Source organism: Miscanthus floridulus, chromosome 12, assembly GCF_019320115.1.
Source record: "Miscanthus floridulus cultivar M001 chromosome 12, ASM1932011v1, whole genome shotgun sequence".
Classification (NCBI taxonomy): Eukaryota; Viridiplantae; Streptophyta; class Magnoliopsida; order Poales; family Poaceae; genus Miscanthus; species Miscanthus floridulus.
In genome coordinates, this window is record NC_089591.1 from 82,794,392 (window position 1) to 82,801,865 (window position 7,474).

The following is a 7,474-nucleotide window of genomic DNA, read 5'->3' on the forward strand; positions in this document are numbered from 1 at the left end:
ATCGGGTCTTCTCGTGGCGCACGGCGCCCTCTCTGTGCTCATCGTGGAGGATGCTGGGCGTCGTCCCATCCCGTGCTGCCATGGTGGTGGCCCGGGCAGATCGACCCCAACACCGCGCCGCCATGGTGGCAGCCGGCCAATCTGTGTCATCCTCGTGCAACCTCGCGTGACCGTGACCCGCCGTGCGCCCCGCCCTGTCCGACTCCAGCAGCTCGTGCCGCGAGCCAGGATGAGCCGCGCTGAGGTGCACTATAGCCGGGGTACACCTGATCTGTTGCTGCTGTATCTTTTTGGTTTGCCCGATCACTGATCAGGATTGCGTCGCCCATTACCAGTCGACCTCGCGCATACCTACTCCGGCATCGGCATCGACTACAATGACATCTACACCTTTGACTGTGCGGCCTGGTTGGGGCAGGCGATGCCGAGGGGACGCCTTCCTGCATCGCTTCTCGGTCATTCAGTCCACATGTCTACATCATCGGTTCGTCATCACCACCACAGACCGGGACGCCTCCGCCGGCTTCTTCCATCGTCGCTCCACCTCGCGCTAACTCGGTCCGTACAACCGATTATGCGTGATCCACCTGGCTCCCGTGACGTCCATCGCCGAGTACTATGCGCATCTTCTTCGAGCAACAGGGCTGCTGGCTTGCTGCCATGTCGCCTCGTCGGGCTACAGCACCGTCGCCCGTGTGTCCGCTTTGCCGTTGCATCTACATCACTGTCCCCTGTGCATCGATGACTGTACTACGCACTCTTTGCTGCGCCATCCATCTGCACAAGGTCTTCGTCCTGCTGATTGGGTCTTCGTCATCGAGCTGCCGCTACCCGCGCCGTCGCTGAGCCATGATCGCCGGTCGCACCCCTCGCATCGTCGCTGAGCCCTGCTCGCCGATGCATCTGCTCTCGCACTCTCGCACTGCTTCTTCTTCGTCCAGCACAACCACGTCGACAGCATCACCGTGGTTGGGGCCCTCTACCTTGTACGTCCGGTATTGGCAACACCGACGCGTGCTTTCGTCCCCGATGTGTTGCTGGGACTGGCAAACCCAGCCCATGCCTCGGCACACAGGTGGCTTGACTACATCGACTTCGGCATCGACCCTCCCGTTCCTACCCCGTCTGCCTCGACTACGTCGTCGCCTTTCTTCTACGTCTACGACGGCCTTGACTGCGTTGACTTCGGCATCGCCCCCTTCCACGACGACTGCCTCGACGCGTCTCCATCATCATCATGGCGCCCCTCGCGCGCCTGCAGCTCCATAGACATGGCAATCCGACCACAACTACGTCGACCTCGGCCATCTTCAGCATGGCTTCTTCGACCACGGCTATTGCGCCCTCACGCTCGGCTACCTCGACATCGGCACAAAGGGCTACCGCCTTGCATGAGGACTCATCGGCTTCTTCTCCAGCCACATCATATGCGCCGCATCGACTGTTATGACTGCAGGGGATGTTAGCTTTAGCTTCTTCTCCAGTCTCACCGTCTGTGACGCTCCCGCTGTGACTGCGGGGGGATGTTAGAGTAACTAGAAATAGTATCATATTGTCTAACCACATGAGGTGTTAGTCCTATGTACTCTATATAATCAGCCCATGAGGCCCAATGTAATATAACACAATCTCCACCAATTATATTCTCCTTCATATAGGAACATGAAACCAGCAGTCGCCAAGCTCAGCTTTGTTACAATTAGCTAGAGATGTGTTGTTTTGTTTGTTTGTGTACACATAATCTTTGATTGTTGGTTAATCATCCGCCCAAAATATCTAGCTCTTGTTTGTCTACTTATGACCTTGTTAAATTCTAGTCACCAAATTTAGGACCAAGGTAATAGCGCTATGAAAACTCTGGTAGTTAGGGCTTTCGCAGTCCATTAATGATGCCCCCTCGCCACCATTACTGATCGATTGTGTAACTTTTGAAATTCCTTTCCTCTTAATGAAAAATGGTTGAACCCCGATCGAGAAAAAAGAACCTTGTTAAATGACTCGCCACGCCCTCATTATTAACTCTTTATATTAGCTAAAGCATCTATATATTGCAAGAGGCGGAGCAAGGCCCATGCGACAGTATTGAGAGAGGAGCTCAGGCCCAAAATCTTGATACTACTCCTATTTAGGGTGGCGTTTTGGATCCGACAGTGGTCCATGCTGCACAACAGCTGGGAGACCATGATTTTGGCCATCTTTGCGAAGTTTGGTTGGAAGTTCAGGGATCAGATTGAGATTTAGTTCTTTTTTGTGTGCAGCGCTCACTAGTTGGGCTGAACTCTGTTTTTTTTTCTCTCTTCCATGTGTGCAAGCCTTATGCTTTGGTTTGTATTCGAACTATCAGCTGTGTACCACCTGCAGATGGTAAAGGCTAGAACTTTGTTCCTTTATCCAAAAAAATCAACCACAAATATTAAAAAATTATTTTTATTGTTCAAGTTTTGTGTCTATTCATTAACCTTATGATTTTTTAGCATCCAATTACGAATAAGAGCTGAGATGTCCAGTCAGAATAAGCTGGCCCAGCTGCTTTATTATTAAGTCCTCATATTTGTGGGATGTAGCTAGGGAGTATTTTCCTTAGCCATGGTAAATGTACCTCCTCCTCCTCCCCTCCCCCCCCCCCCAAAAAAAAACAGAGAGAGAGAGAGAAGAAGCTTGGAACAATATCCTGATGAGGGATTTATTTGAAAATTTTAGCTAGGAGTATTATATGGTGCTGATATTGCTGAATTAATTAATAGGAAAAGGAAGGCAGGGAGGGGTGCCATGTATTCTAGGTGGTTTGGCTTTGGTGTCAGCTATCATATGCCTTTCTAGTGCAGAGAGATTCCATTCCACATTTGGCATGTAGTTCTGAACTTGAGCTATCATAGTACTATTATGTTTCATGTCCAAAATTGGGTTTCCACTGTTGCTACACTAACATGCTACAATCAAATGATGTGGGCAGCGTATCATATCATCAAACTATAGCTAGTGGAGGAACAACCATGCATAAACATGGCCATCATCATATCACTAGATATCTATTGGCCCAATGTTCCATTATGAATGGCTTCTCACTACGCACAAAGTCCATGTAGTACTTTCTTTATACCCCTTTGTCCATAAAAGTATGCAATTCTCATTTTTTTGAGGAGTCAAATAATTTAAAGTTTGACTAAATTTATATAAAAAGTAATAACATTTAGAGATACCCATCAAAGCCCAACCCGTGCTTCTGCATGGGGTACAATATGAGATACAAGTATTAGATGTTCATATTCAGTATACACAAACTAATTATAATTACTTATCTTTGTGTTTTCTTTCTCTCTATTTATTCATTTATCAAGTGTAACTTGTTGAGTTATGATAAACTTATCTCTATATACACATGCAATGATATATATAAATATAAAATGAAAATTTTCATTAGTGCCTATAGCTTTTTTTGTCTCATTACATGGCACATTGGTCCATAAATTTGCATCTATATTACCCACCTTGCCACTCTAAATTTGCACGTAAATTATCTATCTCTGTTATTATGAAACATAATACTAATTAATCCTAAATTTGCTTTTTAATTACCCACCATACCAATGTAAAACATAATGATATTGTAATATCTTTATTTTGTATCTGAACTTGCAAAATATTCCATCATAAAAAATAAAATTAAATATCCCTCCAATGCATATATAAATACAATATAAGATATAAAAGAAAATAAATTCAATAATAATAAAACATGCTATATATATATATATTTAATTGCATACTTCTACCATAGTAAATTAAAAATAAACATAAATGTTATCTGCTACCGTACAAACCAAGTAAACATGCATATATTGGGATAAATGCAATCATGAAAAATGTTTCATTAACAATCCACATACTAATATACAAACAATTCACTTTAAATCATATTAATACTCCATGACAATAAATTTTGTGTGTTGTCATTTGAGATAAGTTTATACATTTTGATTGAAAAATATGACATCAACATTGGTATTAATTTTAAACTCTTTATGTTTTTTATAAAACAAAACTACTACACATATAATTCTTTGATATAGAAAATTAAACATCTTAAGTGCCATCCTGTAGCATGAAACAAATGGTCATGGCACCGTGGTACCTAAGAATGTAGTTAGGACCTAGAATATATTTTTAGTCAAGCACAAAAGAAATTTTTTTTGAATAAAAGGTACGACAAGTGAAATCTGTCGGAAAGGAGCATGCTGTAGCTAGGTGAGGGTGAGGCCCATCCACCGATCGATCGATCGATGGAGAATTGTGCTACGGCGAAAAGTATTGGCAGCTGCAGCAGCAACAAGTTGCTAGCTATGTAGGGCTCCATTATGCTCACGAAGACGATAATGGCGGGACCTTTAGCTTCAATTTGATCAGTAGTTCCCCTCCCCTCTCCTCTCTCGAGCACGCACTGCAGGAAGGGGCCCCCGGGGGACACGGACGTGGACACGCACAGCGGATTGATGCCAACCCGATTTGGAGCCAGGCGACGGGCGAGGAACAACCGATTGATCCTCCCGGGGTCCATGACCTGAAAATGACATGCTCTCACGAATTTTTTTGCAGCCTTGCATTGTAGATCATCTAGATGGTCACTCACTTCACTTGCAGGTACAGGTACTGTACTGCTAGTTGCTACCAGCAGCGGCAGGGGCTCTCCGTGCTCTGCGTGCTCTTTCCTCTCATTATTATATTAGTCGAGCATAGGAGTGCTTATAGTTGGCCATTTGGCCCGGGCACTGTAGGCCGGCCCAAGCACGGCACTAAATAGCACGGTCCAGGAACGGCCCGGCCCGACGGCCTTCGTGCCAGTGCCTGGCACGGCCCGGCCTTAGAGCCGTGTCTGGGCCGCCATTTTGGTCCGTAGTGCCGGCACGAGCATGGCACGCTACATGGGCCGGCACTATGCTGGCCCGATAAACATCAGTCGTTGGATCTTCTAACTGAACCAGAGCCGTTAGATTCACATCAAGTCATATATAATCGTGGAACTGGAAACCCTAGCTCCACACTCTCTCTTCTCTCACCCGCCCACTTCTCTGGCACCGCAAACGGCACGAGGCCGCGGCCCCCTCCCTCCCTCGTGCCGCAACTCTCTCCCTCCCCTCTCTCATGCATCTCTGATCTCTCCTCTCCCCCACCTCTCACTCTCTTCTCTCCCTCATCTCTCTCCCTCACGAGTAGGGTGGCGCGGCCTCGCGAGCTGGGTGCAGCGCTGCGGTACGGCTTCTCGGGCGCAGCGCGCCGGGCGTGGTGGAGCGGCTTCACTGGCACGGCGTGGCGGAGCGTCCTCTCTCCCTCGCGGCGCCCGGATCCATGGCATGGATTGGCACGCCCTCTCCCTCGCCGGTGCTTAGATCCACGGCGGCGGCGGGCGGATCCGGCGGCCATGGCCCAGATCCGGACCCCTCCTCCCGGATCCGGCCTTCTCTGCGGCATCGAGTGTGGCCCCGGCGAGGGCGAGCGCAGGGGGCGGCGCGGCCCCGGCGAGGGCGAGCTCAGGCGGCGGCGCGGCCCCACGCTGGCGGGCGAGCACAGGCGGTGGCACGGCCCCGCGAGGGCGAGCGCTAGCGGTGACGCGGCCCCACGCCGGCGGGCGAGCACAGGCGGCGGTGCGGGCACGCCAGGCTGTCGTGCTCGACAGCACGGCACGGCACGGTTCACCGCCGACAAGGCCTTGCCTGGGCCAAGGTCTCGGCACGGTGGCACTGTTAGGCACGGCACGGTTAAGCCACCGTGCCTAGCCATGCCGTGCCTGACCGTGCTCGTGCCAGTGCCGTGCCGTGCGGCCCGGTTGGCCATGTATAGGAGTGCTGCCCAGCGATCGTTTAAGAGAGAGAGAGAGAGAGAGAGAGAGAGAAGAGAAAAGCACAGGATCGGATGCCCCGGCAGCACCCGATCGATCAGACGAGAGAGAGCTGCTGCGACTTGCGCGAGATGCCCACTTGCAGAGTTGCGGTTGCAGACTTGCAGGCCGGGTTGAGCCGAGCGCAGGGATTTTGGGAGCGACATGCATGGGGCCGAGCCGACACACTATGCAATTATGCATGCATGCGCCTTGGGAAGCTAATTGCTAGCAGCATGCTTGGACGTACTGCGGCCAGCTGCACGACTGCCAGTGTGGCAACTTCTCCATCTCCTATTTTTTTGCTCGCCTCTTTGGTCTATGAGGTTGCTTGTTTCTTTACGCGGTACGGTTTTGCCTTGCCAAGCGAGGGTATGAGTCAACCTCCTTGTTTGGAGTAGCCTCGTAGCTTGTGCGGGCGAGTTTTGCCTTATCTTGCTAGCCTGATTGAGAGGGCTGAATCGGCTCTCCCGTCCACGCAAGCTCCTCGTGCTCCGCGCCAGCCCAAGGCAAGGGATCCACGTCCCAAAACCAAGCAGCCCCAAGCTTACCTTCTCCCAGTCATCGAATCATGTGTCTCAGAAGGGAATTTTCTCGAACAACTTCTCTTACTAGCTAACACGAGGCATAGTATTAGGGCCTGTTTGTTTGCTCTATGGGCGTCGTGATGAACTAAATAACTAGTAAACATGTTCGCACATTGTAACGCAACATATAGCTTATTGTGTGGTCACTTGAACGACTTACTCAGAGATCTATCTATTATATTAATACAATAGTGTCAAAAGGATACACCACGATCGCTAAGAGGGCCTAGAAATTACAAGATTAATAAGAAAAAAGAGAAGAATATGCACCGTTAAATTTACGATGATCTAATGGCTGAGAATAAATAGACTATCAGAAAAAGAGAGGAATATGCACCATTGGATTTATGACGATCTATCGGCCTAGAATAAATAGAGTATAAAAAAAGAATGTGTACCATTCGATTTTATGATGATCTAACGACTGAAGAAGACACAGAAATTTTGATATTAATCAAAAAAAGAATATGCAATTGGATGAAACGATCGCCGGGAATATTCTTAGTAACTTTACTATTCTTTTTTTGATTAATCAAGGAACAAATTTTGACAATACTAGCTCTAGTGGAAATTAAATGGAAGAAAAAAGTTACTAAGAATAGTAAAGAATTACTTTTCGAGACTTCATGTGCTCCTTGATAATATGGTAGGAGGTATGAAACATCGAGTGGGGGCACTAAAGGTCAACAAGGATCAGCCACAATGAACAAGATTCCAGCTGCATTTTCAAGCAAAATTAGGTGAACAATAAAAATCTGACAATGAGGACTAATTTGTTTTAAACTTCTCTACGTTCATTACTATTGGATGGCACCACAAGTAAATAAATCAAACACTTGAAGAGGCCAACGACATCGACGAGAACAAGATTATGATTAGCATCAATTCAATGACAAATACCAGTCGTGGATGACGAGAAACCGGTTTTGAATATCTCCAAATGCTCCCATTGCGACTTAGCTAGGGTAAGTATATTGCTACAAGTCAACAGTCTAATAGGTAATCTAATGCAAAG